This window comes from Somniosus microcephalus, chromosome 8 (assembly GCF_052327205.1).
Source record: "Somniosus microcephalus isolate GS21.2 chromosome 8, FLI_Smic_1.0, whole genome shotgun sequence".
NCBI lineage: Eukaryota > Metazoa > Chordata > Chondrichthyes > Squaliformes > Somniosidae > Somniosus > Somniosus microcephalus.
In genome coordinates this window covers 64,441,905-64,455,909 of record NC_140994.1, presented here as the reverse complement: position 1 = coordinate 64,455,909, position 14,005 = coordinate 64,441,905, and the positions used below count along the sequence as shown (strand labels likewise).

The 14,005-nt window shown below is 45.4% G+C and overlaps 1 long non-coding RNA gene across 1 annotated transcript in view; it reads right to left on the bottom strand.

The window, feature by feature from the left end:
- LOC147113577 (uncharacterized) overlaps window positions 1–8,648 on the bottom strand; it is a 40,669-nt gene extending 32,021 nt beyond the window's left edge. Inside the window, exon 1 of the long non-coding RNA XR_015079231.1 lies at window positions 6,801–8,648. This is a non-coding gene — a long non-coding RNA (uncharacterized LOC147113577). The remainder of the gene's footprint in view (window positions 1–6,800) is intronic.
- Between the last annotated feature and the right edge of the window lie 5,357 nt (window positions 8,649–14,005).

Genomic DNA, 14,005 nt, shown 5'->3' with positions numbered 1-14,005 from the left:
GGAAAGTAGTGAGTGAGGAGGACATAAAAAACCTGCAAAGGGACATAGACAGGCTAAGTAAGTGGGCAGAGATTTGGCAGATGGAATACAATACTGGAAAGTGTGAGGTTATGCACTTTGGCAGGAAAAATCGTAGAGCAAGTTATTATCTTAATGGCAAGAAACTGGAAAGTACTGTAGTACAAAGGGATCTGGGGGTCCTGGTGCACGAAACTCAAAAAGTTAGTATGCAGGTGCAGCAAGTGATCAAGAAGGCCAATGGAATGTTGGCTTTTATTGTTAGGGGGATAGAATATAAAAACAGGGAGGTATTGCTGCAGTTGTACAAGGTATTGGTGAGACCACACCTGGAATACTGCATACAGTTTTGGTGTCCATACTGAAGAAAAGACATACTTGCGCTCGAGTCAGTACAAAGAAGGTTCACTCGGTTAATTCCGGGGATGAGGGGGTGGACATATGATGAGAGGTTGAGTAGATTGGGACTCTACTCATTGGAGTTCAGAAGAACGAGAGGCAATCTTATTGAAACATATAAGATTGTGAAGGGGCTTGATCGGGTGGATGTTCCCAATGATGGGTGAAACTAGAACTAGGGGGCATAATCTTAGAATAAGGGGCTGCTCCTTCAAAACTGAGATGAGGAGAAACTTCTTCACTCAGAGGGTGGTAGGTTTGTGGAATTTGCTGTCCCAGAAAGCTGTGGAAGCTACATCATTAAATAAATGTAAAACAGAAATAGATAGCTTCCTAGAAGTAAAGGGAATTAAGGGTTACGGGGAGCGGGCAGGAAATTGGACATGAGTCTAGGTTCGGAATGGTCGTGGCCCTGTGGGTAGTGGAGCGGGCCCAGGGACCATGTAGCCTGGTTCTGCTCCTACTTCTTGTGTTCTAATTCTGTTAGATTTCAGGAGATGGTTTTATTGCTGTTCCTGGCTGGGGTGGAGATCGCCTTTACAGAAGGTAAGTACTGTAGAAAATATAGGGACAGAGTGATCTCCTGGATGAGTTTCGATCGCCTAGATGGGTCGGAGAGGAATTTCCCAGATTTTTTCTCCCAAATTGGCCATTGGTTTTTTTTTTAAACCTGGTTTTTCGCCTCTCCTGGGAGATCACGTGGGTTCAGGTGGGATGGAGAGTGATAGTATATTTGAGGTTAGGATCAGATCAGCCATGATCTTATTGAATGGTGGAGCAGGCTCGAGGGGCCGATTGGCCTCCTCCTGCTCCTATTTCTTATGTTCTTATCACTTTTGATTGGTACATATGATACAGAAACAAAGACAGACTTATAATTCAAGGTCTCACTTGGTAACATCGTACTTATATTGAAAAATGAAGCTATTGATAAGACAACTAAGTAATAGAGTTATATGTGTTAACCGGTTGGAAAAGGAGTTTGTTAAGTAAGAAAAACTAAAGTTATTAATAAGGGATAAGTCAATTCATTTCTCCTTATATGAAATTGCATTAAAAATTATATGTAATTATGTAATGCAGAATTGTGTGGATTGTCACGTAGAGGGGGTAAGAGAAATGCATAAAAAGTAGTTCATAATAAGTATTTGGATTCATAAAGGCCTAACAGAGTTCAGAACTGTAACATGTTTGAATACCCAACCAACCATCATCAGGTGTGATTGTAAGTACTATCTTTTAAGTGTATGTTTAAGTAATATTGCATGTACTGAATGCTTAATAAACCTACGACACCTGACTTCAATATTTAAGAGCCTTATTGAAAATCTTACACTAACAATACTATGAACGCCGGAGTACATGGTAAAACATTGCAATCAATGCTATATGTTTGTTTGAGCTGCGTTGACTGAAACAAAACTCATTGGCCGGAATGTTCCTTACTGAGTCGGGTCATGTGCGTGCGGGCCACGTGGCAGGTCAGTACTGCGTTGCATTGATGAGCCCGCTCTTCAAAGCAACTTTCAGTTACTGGCCCCTATTAAGGCAGACATGCGCGTTTCCCAGCCCTATAAAATGGCGCGGGTCTGATGACATCATCAATGACTCATTTCCAGCGGGGATATTTAAAGCAGCCTTGGCCACATCGCATTTAAAGGTTCATTTCGGGAGTGTGGAGGGAGCATATTGGGGGGATTTTGTTATTGCTGAGTCTTGTAAACATGACTTCCCAAAGACAGAGGGCTGCACCCAGGTTTTCCAATGACACCCTCCGCATTCTTGTGGAGGGAGTCAGAGCACGCAGGGATGTCCTCTTCCCTGCGGATGGGCGGAAGAGACCTCCTCAGGAGCCAAAAAGAGCCTGGCTCCAAATAGCTGAGGAGGTAAACAGCAGGGATGTGGCGAGACGGACCTGGGTGCAGTGCCAAAAGCACTTCAATGATCTGATGAGATCAGGAAAGGTGAGTACAAAGCCACACTCACCTTCATCCTGCTGTGCCTGTCATCACATCCCCATCACTCTGCCTTCCCAAGCCTGCTCCTGCATATCATTCCTCACACCAACATACCTTGCACATCCACCCATCCCTCTCTATGTACATACTCGCATCCTCCCCTGACTAACCACCCCTCACACTCACCCACATCCGAATGCAATCATGACAACTAATACCACAGAAGGAGACCTTTTGGCATTGGCACCCCACACCCTCAGTCACCTTCTACTGTTGTAACCCACACAATCCTTACACTCATTCCATCACTCTCACTCAAACTTCTCTTCTTTCCCTCCTTGCAGGACAAGAGAGTGCACAACAGCAGGGAGGAGGAGTGAACAGGAGGTGGCCCTCCATCCTCAGTACATTAACTGCAGCAAAGGACGTGGCCCTGGAGATCTCAAGAGTTGCAGAGCTGATGGTGGTGGGAGACAGAGAGGGGGACCTCTCAGCAGCCTGGTGACAGAATTACATCTCATCCAGCCACACGGCATACAGCAGTCAGTGAATGTTCAACATGTGCATAATGATATTGTTACTCATTCTTAATATAACATTTCTAACTCATCTCTTTACTCTCCCACAGGTCCATCAAGAGCACCGCCCCCCCCCCCCACTGTCCAGCCAGAGGAGGAAGACAACTCCTCAGAGGAACCTCCAGCCACTGAGGGTGCAGCATCAGCAAACCCAAGTGCACCCAGCACCAGCGCAGATACGCACACCTCGGTGGGTCCAATGCGAGATATAGTGTTGTCACCTGGAGTCTCACAAGTCAGCAAGGGCAGTTGGAGGAGACAGGAACAGCAGTGGAGATTCCTCGCTGGAGGGCGCAGGACGATCCTAGCTCTGCTCAGCTGCTTGCAGATGCTGAGCCATGGGGGCCATCCAGAAAGAGGGCGATCCTGGAGGGGCAGCAAGAAATGCAGGAGGCTCTGGCAGGTTTTGCAGCCATGATGTCTGCAAATGTGCAGAGAATGAAGGAGTCCATCTCCAACATGAGCAATGTCGCAGGTGATAGCGACGGTATGCTCTTCCATGGAAAGGATGGCCATCTGTATGGAGCAGCTAATGCGCCATTCATATGAGCATATGCTAGCTATGGACAACAGATGGCAGAGGCTCATAGACCTCCTCTCTATGAGGGATCTAAATGTAGACTTGGGTCCTCATGTCCCCACTGTTGCGCAGCAAGGTGCTCTCCAGCTCCTTGCTATCAGGGAAATGCGGGTGGCCTATGAGAGGGATGATGGAGAGAGGGGACATGGAAGTGTGGGCTCCTCTCAAAGCGCTCACACTTCTCCCTCGTTGCCATCCCCTCAGTCAGAGCCCCAGATGCCTCCTCGGACAGCGATGGCAGAGTCTGCCCCTGCAGAGTCGCAGGAGGAGCAGACTTTGGTGGGGCCATCAGAGGCTCCAAAACCCAGAGGACATCCGCCAAAAGTGTCTACGCAGTCACAGCAGGGACTTGAGCAGCCTGCCTCTACCTTTGCTGAAATCACAGGGGTTGCACCTTGTAGAAGCACTTGGAAAAGAAAAATGACACAGAAGTAAATGCACAAGGGAGCATAAAGAACTGTTATTGTTAAGGTTGTGTAACTGTTATGACACAAAGTATTTATTTTCACCGCTTTCCAGTCATGCCCATTGTTGCCTGCTACTTTGGAAGTGGCTTTGTGAGTTGGAGTGAGTGGTGAGACATAACGTTACCTCCAGCAATGGGGGTCAATATGAAAGGACTGGCTTGTTCATTGTAGGGATGCTTTATGATGTTGTTGGCAAGGCGGCGGGAGGAAACTTGGCACAGCATGTGGCAGCCATATGGGTGCAATGCAGGAAGTTAAGTGAATCTGGCTTCCCTGGCAGAAATGTGCTCCGGTGCTGCTGGCATGTGGACCTCAGCTTCCACCTGCTCCTGCTCCGCTGAAGAAGCTGTGTGCTCTGCACCTTGCTCCTCATGCAGCTCTGATCCTCGATGCTTTGCTCTGTTGTGCAGCGTGCAGCAAAAGATGATGATTCTGGAGATTCTGGCTGGTGCGTACTGAAGGGCTCCTCCAGATCTGTCAAGACATCTGAAACGCATCTTCAGCATCTCTACTGTTTGCTCTATGACACGTCTGGTGGACATGTGACTTTCATTATAGCGCTCCTCAGCCTCATTGCTTGGCCTCCTCAAGGGTGTCATGAGCCACGTCTCCAAGCAACCGGAAAGTCTGTTTGGCAGTGCGAAGAGCTGAGGGAGGGTGGACGAAAATGTCATGACAACTGCCAGGGAATTTGGCGCACACATGCATGATGATCTTCCTATGGTTGTAGACCAGCTGCACATTGAGGGAGTGAACGCCCTTGGGGTTCACAAACACTCCTGGGTGATGTGGGGGTGCCCTGATGGCCACGTGTGCAGTCGATGATCCCTTGTACCCGTGGGAAACCAGCTACAGTGGCAAAGCCGAGAGCATGCTCAGTAACACTGGCTTTATCAGTGGCAAAATTCACATAATTGGCTGACTTGTCAAACATGGCATCGGTGACCTCTGTGATGCATCTGTGGGTGGCCGACTGCGAGATGCCGCAAATGTCTGCTGCAGATCACTGGAAAGAGCCCGAGGTGAAGAAGTTGAGGGTGCTGAGCCACTGGTAAGGCATGTCCACCACGTCCTCTAGGCTGCAGGTCTTGCTCCAGCAAGCTGCAAATGTCTGCGATGACCTGAGCCTCCTTTGGCACTGCTGCTCAGTTATATTGAGGAAGCTCATCCTCTGCCTGTATACTCTATGTAGGGGGTATCATCTCCGGCACTGTGCAGCTATGCGCTGATGCCCTCTGTCCTGTGGAGCATCAGGTCGTTGAGGAGAAGGTTGCTGCTGCTGGTGTTGGGGCTCATCCTGGTCCGAATCTGAGGACCAAGGTGAGACAGTATAAGCGGCACCCATGCTGATGTAATAGATGGCAGGTCAAGTAGAGATCAGAGGAGCAATCTGTCAATGGGGTGATAGTTACTAGCAATGTGGTGAGAGTGGCTTCCAAGGTTGCAGAAAAGACTTGCAAATTCTACACACCTAAATCTGTGCTCAAAATGAAGTCAACAAGAGCCTTTCGCTTAGGCTAGTACGCAGGTGTCATGTGGGAGTATTTATTACACTTTCCATGTTCTGCATTAATGACCTCGCTCAATGGTCACTGAGCTTCCGCCTCAGGTTGACAGACGTGGTTCCCGACCTGCGTGATTCTTGTGATCCTCCAGTTAAATTCAAAAGATCTGGTTAAAATCCCTGTTAAGGGTCTAAGAACAAGGATTTAATGAGATTAATTAGGTCTCCTGCCTCTGCCATTTGGGTGTGTGGTGCGCTGACAAACACGCCCAAGTTAAAGGCACAAGGAGGCGGGATAATGGCTCATTCCCGACTCACATTTACTGCAACTTTTACTGCCGACCCGCCTCCAAACCCGCACGCACAGCACCGGGAAAATTCCAGCCACTGTGTTATAGGTCTCGTGAGAAAATTATTAATGACTTGCTCAACAGGCCAATGAGTTTATATTTTGCATTATAGGGTAGTCAAAGAAAAGGAATTCAAATATTGATGTACTGAGTACCATACTTTTCACAAAGCCATCTAGGTCCAAGGATCCTGATAACCTAAGTAAATGTCAAACACAAAACTCAAATGTCAACAAACTTTTGCTTAAACAAGCGAGATAAATTCCAAACAGAAGTCGGTTAATAGGATGCAGCAGCTGTCTAATGGCTGACTGACTGACTGAAATACAACACAGCTGTTCCTCCTGCACCATAGCCATACAACAGAGCCGGGTCAATCAGGTTCAAGCAATAGGTGGAGACAAAATTGCAAGCAAAACAGAGGGGTTAGTTTGGTGAAAGGGTGAAAACAGGCGCTACGTGGTTGCTGTGCTAATAAGACAGGCCTGTTTGAAAGTCTGGTTTTAGCCCACAATTTGGGGTCTAATTGATGATTACCATGATTTAAACTTGCCTAGAGATGCTAAAACGGACACCTGCAAGTTTGGCACTCAAGCGCTGATTAGAAGTAAATTTTGTGGAGCCTCCACGCACCCACTTCCACTTCAGGTATGGAGTGTGCTGGCTGATGCACACGGAACATTTCAGGATGGTCAGGGACCAAGGGAGAGGGCGCACGGGTTCTCGGACGCAGCACTGGAGGTGGTCCAGAGGAGGAGGGATGTCCTGTACCGGAGGAAGCAGCCCACCTCGCCCTCCTGTCTGTCTCTCTCCTGCAGCAGCTAGTGCTGCTCTGTTTGGTTTCATGTCCTCCTCCAGACCAAGGGGGCCCCCCAGCAAGATGCCAATGACCAAACACTCCCTTTCTCCTGGTGACTCCTATAAGGTAGAGTAGCATGGCACTCACTCTCTTTACGTGAAGTCCTCAGATTTTCCAGATTGAAAGCATATTGGTTAAGTCTTGACAAAATCTCGACAAAGTGTCCCAGAAAGTCTCCCGATGTGTCTCAAAAGTCCTCTTCAAACCTCCAGCAGCAAGTGAAGAGTGAAAGCTGAGCACAGCTTTAAGTAGCACTCAAAATCCTCAGCAACGACTTGTTTACTCCTGTTCAGCTGGTCGCTGTTAGGAGAGGTTATTAATTGAAGCACAAGCCACCAAAATGGCATGCAGCCTCTTTCATGAGTGCTAGCAGGCAATTTAATTGTCAATCAGATCCTTAATGATCCTCTGGGTGGCTGTTCCTAGCGCACGCTTCAACTCCTTTACCAAGATGGCATCTTGTGCAAAGGGCAGGCTAAACCGCCATTGCAGCTCAAGACCCCATCTTGGCCACCTCGGAGGCTCTTTAGCGCCTAAAGTATCCAAATCACCGCCAGGTAGTTTTATTGACAAGATGCATCAAAGGCCTCTCTAAATTATATGAACCCTTGCATTACACTACACTATACTACGCTCTTAATACCTTGCTATCCAGCCCGACAACCTTTACACAATATATATTTAACCTTTACGCAATTTATAGAATTGCATATAGCCAAACCAGTGTCCCTAAACGAGATTGCTGGAGGCTGCTGAAAAACCCCCCAAAATCTTCGGGGAAATTTCTGGGGCCAGGACGAGCATAATCTTCTTGTGCTGCCAAAATGAAAATGCTCCTCCCTGTCTATTCACCTCCTACACCATCGGTCCTGCCCCTCTCCTTTAAGTCGGATGTTCAGCTTGGTGGATGGGCCACTGGATTTGCCACCTCGGCGAGCTGCCAATCAGTGCTGGAAAGGCGTCGGCAGCTCGCCTGTCAAATTTAAATCAAGCTCAATTAGTAAAATGATTCTAGCTCCCGCTGGTGACGTCAGGTGGGCGTCCTGATTGCTCCACCTGGCCACTGGACAATACACATCAAAATGGCCCCGTAGTATTTTTCGTATGGAGCCCATTTTGGGGGGGAAAAAAAGCATTGAATGCTTAATTCATTATTTAACTTTTTGACTATTAATAATAGATAAATACATAAATACAATGATTACAAACACACCACTGTTGTTTCAAGAAATTCTAAACTTTTTTTTATAAAAACAGCGCCAGTTGCTTTGTTAATTATCAGGTTTGAGAACTTGCAATTTGGAGCACCTTATCTTTCAAAAAGGTCACTGATGCATTGCAATGAAGAGAATTACACAGGCTGACAGCATCAGAGTCCTCGTCAATTGCAGAAAAGGAAACATTGTCAGCCATGGCTCAGTTGGTAGCACTCTTGCCTGAGTCAGAAGGTTGTGGGTTCAAAGTCCCACTCCAGAGACTTGAGCACATAATCCAGGCCGATACTCCAGTGCGGTGCTGAGGAAGTGTCGTCTTTGGGATGAGACGTTAAATTGAGGCCCCATCTGCTCTCAGGTAGACGTAAAAGATCCCATGGCACTATTTCAAAGAAGAGTAGAGGAGTTATCCCAGGTCCTGGCCAATATTTATCTCTCAATCAACATCACAAAACCAGATTATCTGGTCATTATCACATTGCTGTTTGTGGGTGAGCAGCAAATGAATGGCACTAGCCATTCATTCCACTTACATTTGCCCACAAACTTTCTATGGGCTTTTGCACTGCCACTTGCAGTAATTAGAAAGCCATTTCAGTGCAGCACCCTCTGCAGGGGATCTGGGACCTGTGTGAACAGGGCAAGCAACTGTGCATCTCCTTAATGAATCAAATTGAAGAATTTTTAATGAGCAGCACACAGTCTGAACCAGAACGTGCAAGTTTGAATATTTAATTCAATGCCAAATCATGTACAGAAGGTGAAATAAAAAAAGAGGGAAAGATGGACTTAGAAGAGACAGAAAGAAAAAGTTTTAAAAGTTATTTAAATTTTATTTTTTTTAAATCTCCAACAATAATTAAAATCTGAAGGAATGAGACACCACACTTGTAAAAGTTAATTTTCAGTGCCAGAGAGGTTGTTTGGTAGTTATTAAGACTTATCAAGCCATTAAAAATCCATTTATACTTAAATGGACAAGCCTTATGTTTTTTCTGGCGAGTTTAGTGGGTATCTAGTGAGTAAATACCTCAACTTCATGCATTCCATGTGTTTCAATGGCAGGTTTCTGGGTGAGATACCGGTATAGCGAAGCTTCTGGAGGAGCACGGCAACTGGGACAGGAATTTCCTGATTTCTGCCTTTAACGGCGTATGTGCAGTCGCCAGAAGTTGCTGTCTGATTTACTCAAACTGTGAGCGCCGATAGCCTCACCATTATTTTTACCACAAAATCTGGCCCCTTATTGTAGAGGTAATGGCGCTGTAAGGAAAGGGTTACTCAGACTCTCCTGAATTCTACTAATGTTATACTACTATTGCTTTCTCATTATATTGCAGTAATGTTAACCTTTCGCCTATGCCTGTTAAGCAGGGAAGTTTAAGTCAATTTAAAGTACCACTGGGCTAACCCTGCAGCAATGATCAGTTTCAGGATGAAGTAATAAGAGGCTTAATTAAAGACTGCCATTGAATCATTTGATAAGTGTGTGAAAAGGAAAACATCTAGGTATACATCATCCTTTTTAATTGGGGTTTCTCTGGAAAGCAAGAGACAGACTGGCACAAAATGTTACTGAGTCAAAGACAGATTTATAATTAACGTTTCACTTGGTAGAATAGCAATTATATGTTACAAGAGTGAAACTATTGAAGTAAGGGCATTGTACCAGGCTATGGAGAGCTTGGTAAGTAATGAAAACTAAAGTTATTAAGGGATAAGTCAAGTAAATTCTCCTTATATGGAATTGTATTTTAACTATTATATAATTATGTAATGCAGAATTGTGTGGATTAGCAAATGGAGGGAATAAGAGAAATGAATAAAGATTGGGTGTTTCTAATAAATCTGCAATACCCAATATTCAATGTTTAAGAACATTATTGATTTGAGGAATAAATCATAAATAAATACCCATCCTCCAACAGATGATCAAATGCTTGATAAAACTCGATGGCACCAGTACTATTAAGACAGTGACAATGTAATCCATAGAATGTAACTGTTGGGAGTGCAATATTACCCAAACACTTCCAGCATATCACTGTTACAAAACTTTCCATCCTCCAAACTGGATGCTGGGACAGACATCTATTGTTCCCCTCTGAAGAGAGGAGGCTACTGTTCCATATGTTGTCCACCTGCTGGTAAGCAGCACTGTTCATGGAATCCATAGGTTTAATTCACATTAATTTAACTTAATCTGCCCAAGATTACTAGTGAGGGGTGGGGGAAATAATTTTGAGAATAGTTACTTTGAACATGAAATGTGGTAGTTATTAACATACCTGCAAAAATTGTAGAGTATTTTGTACTTATTCAACTGCCATGGAGATTTATAAGCCAGTAAGTTGCTCATGTACTAGTAATACTTGTACTTTCATTGAAAGAACGCATTAACACAATTTAAGTCCATATTGTCCTTAAAACAGGAATCACCATCATCATCCTGGTTGATGAACAATCTTTCACATTTTTAATTTGCTTGAAGGTGCAGTGGCACCATTTTGGTAGCCATGGTGGACCATGTTTGAGATTGGATACTGCATTGGCTCAAACATAATAAATGTTTTTAAAAAAACAGCCAAGTTACTTTGGCAACCCAGGTTTCCGAGTTGCTGAAACTGGCTACCTGGTCAAAACCTAAACCACAAATCACACTATGGTACAGAGCTGAACAACTTATTTTATATATTCTAGCAGTCATGGGAAACAAACTGTTGGGAAGGAACTGACCATAAATAGATGTAAAATACTATGAAATGGATAAAATAGTTTTTGTACAAGCAGCAAGCTTTGAGTAGTTTTGCAATGAGACTGCTGATGCAAGAGTACATAGTTAACCAAAACAAAGTTCTGCATTGCTTAAGTGTAAAACCAGCAGGTATATACTTATCTGGAGTACAAACAGAATGTGCAAATACGCAACAATGGAAACAAATGCTAATTGATTTGCTGCTTAGACACTTCTGCTTCAAGGATTTAATGGTGTGCTGTTGACCGATTTTGTAACTTATGCCGCGCACCCCCATCTGACAGGTTTGAATTATTTTGAGAACTGATATCACGGTCAATTGGCAATTGTTCACCATTGGACTGGAGCACAGGCATATTCAAGTAACAGAAAATAAGTACGGGGATTGATTTTGAAAACAAAATTAAACAAACTTCCAAAAGGGACAGCTATACCACATGCACTGATCTGAGGCAGGTGCACACCACTTACATTATCTCTGCACACAGGTGAATTTGTTGTGCGTTGAAAGAAGTGTTGGCTTCCTGGATATGTAGATATTGCTGTCAATGTGCTGACACACACAGCACCCTTACTGCAATGTGATGTGCAGTGGGAAGAGCACTGAACTCTGAGGAATGTACTTCTCCCTGTAGATGTACTATAGGTCTCAGACCAGTAGTAGCAGAGTGCTATTCAAACCAGCAAGACCCTAATTATGAAACAACAACAGAAAATGCTGGAAATACTCAGCAGGCCAGGCAGCATCCGTGGAGAGAGAAACAGAGTTAACGTTTCAGGTCTGGGACCCTTCATCAGAACTGGAAAAAGCTGGAGATGTAACAGATATTAAGCAGGTGCAGAGACAGGGGGGGGGGGGTTAGGAGGGGAGGAAGGAATTGAAAGAACATCCTGTACTTTTGTATGAGGCAGGAAAGATAAAATGTTGCAAATGGGAGTGGCAAAAATCATACTGCATGAGAAATGGGGGCAGGGATAATTATCTGAAATTGTTGAACTCAATGTTGAGTCCGGCAGGCTGTAAAGTGTCTAATTTAAAGAGGAGGTGCTGTTCCTCGAGCTTACGTTGAGCTTCATTGGAACAATGTAATAGGCTGAGAGGCCGAGGACAGAGAGATCAGAGTGGGAGTGAAGCGGTGAATTAAAGTGACAGGCGACCGGAAGCTCAGGGTCACCCTTACAGACTGAACGGAGGTGTTCCGCAAAGCAGTCACCCAATCTGCGTTTGGTCTCCCCAATGTAGAGGAGACCGCATCGTGAGCAGCGAATACAGTATATTGAATTGCAAGAAGTACAAGTAAATCGCTGTTTCACCTGGAAGGGGTGTTTGGGGCCCTGGACAGTGGGAAGGGAGGAGGTAAAAGGGCATGTGTTGCATCTCCTGCGCTTGCACAGGAAGGTGCCAGGTGAAGGAGAAGGGCTGTTGGGGGTGATTGAGGAGTGGACCAGGGTGTCGCAGAGGGAGCGGTCCCTTCAGAATGCTTCCGGTCGCCTGTCATTTTAATTCACTGCTTCACTCCCACTCTGATCTCTCTGTCCTCGGCCTATTACATTGTTCCAATGAAGCTCAACGTAAGCTCGAGGAACAACACCTCATCTTTCGATTAGGCACTTTACAGCCTGCTGGACTCAACACTGAGTTCAACAATTTCAGATAATTATCCCTGCCCCCATTTCTCATGCAGTATGATTTTTGCCACTCCCATTTGCAACATTTTATCTTTCCTGCCTCTTATAAAAGTACAGGATATTCTTTCAATTCCTTCCTCCCTTCCTAACCACCCCCCCAACCTCCAAGTCTCTGCACCTGCTTAATGGCCCAGTAATTCCTGTCACAACGCGTGAGTACGGAAGGGGTACTCACGCGTGTGCCAGGAGGAATTGCCAATTTTCAGCATGCACAGCGCATGCGCTGAAAACCGGCATTTCCTGTCCTCTGACCCAAGGGGTTAAGAGGCTGAACGCATGCGCGGTATTGGGCAGCGCGTGCGACTTGGATTTCCTGTATTTTTACAGATTTGCGCATGTGTAAAGGGCTCCGGTTTTTACGCATTGAAAAACCACACGTAAGTACTTAGTTTTACAGGTAAGTGGTCTTTTAGTCCAATTTAGAATTTTTTTTCTCACAGGTTTATTATTTTTAAAGAACCTACAGTAAGGTAAGTTTAGTTTTAGACGCAATTTTTTTTAAATTTATTTTTTTCAAAAATTTGATTAATTGTTTAAAATAGTTTTTTAAAGTTATTCATAGTTAATTTAGTTATTGGGATGCTTTTAAAAAATTTATTTAAAGTTTAAGTAGTGTTTTGGGGTGCCGTACTTTTCATGAGTTTGACAGTCTTTACTATCAAACTTATGAATGAAGTTTCCCCTCCCCTGATTGGCTGAACAGTGCTCACCTGATCCCAGCCGGCACATTGCACTAACTACGCCGCTGGGTCAGGTTAGCACAGCGCGCCGAGATCAGAACCTGGCCACTTACAGGAAATCCACTGCGGGCCATGTGGTGTGTGTAACCTGTTCCACCTTAAGAGAACTTAAGCCTGGTCCACCTTAAGAAAGGTACTACTTTCTTTGGCTGCTGTATACGTAATACCGGTGGTGACCACACCGGTATATAAGCACAGTGTAATAATATTGTATTCAGTATAGTCCGACCTCCAACCAGTAAAGACCTGTTGAATTTACTCTTGTGGTCTGTGTAGTAATTCTCACTATAACACACAGACTTAACAGTGGCAACGAGTCCGATTCTTACCCTGCTGCAGTAATTTCCACGGCGACTTCGTCCACAGACAGGACGTCGAAGAGAGGTTTCCACCCTCATCACCTACGGGAAGACACATCGAGCGGCAGGCATTGAGCAACCGGAGTGCAGAAGACATCCTGACCTCGAAGCCTCCATCAGCGACTGTCAGCTTCTTCTACTACCTCGTGGTGGGTAAGCCGGGCAGCGACGCGACAGAAAGTCAACCGCGTTGGCTGTACAGACGGGGCTGGGAAGACGGAGGAATAAGGGCGGTGAGGTCGATCGCGACCAGAGATAAGGGCCGGGCCGCTTTCGAGCGAGAGGCGCAGCGCGGGACATCGATCGCGACCGGAGATAAGGGCCGCATTCGGGCTAAAGGCGCAGCGTCTGGGGAAACTGAAGGCGCGAGAGCCGCGGTGAAGCGGAGACAGCATCGGGGGACGGGTGAAGACCGCCAAGTGCGGGAAAACCGCCATTTTGTGGGTGGAGGACGACGGCAAGAGCGGGAAGCCGCCATCTTAGATAACATTAAAAATACAATAAATTGCTACGATGCCTAAACATGGGAACATTA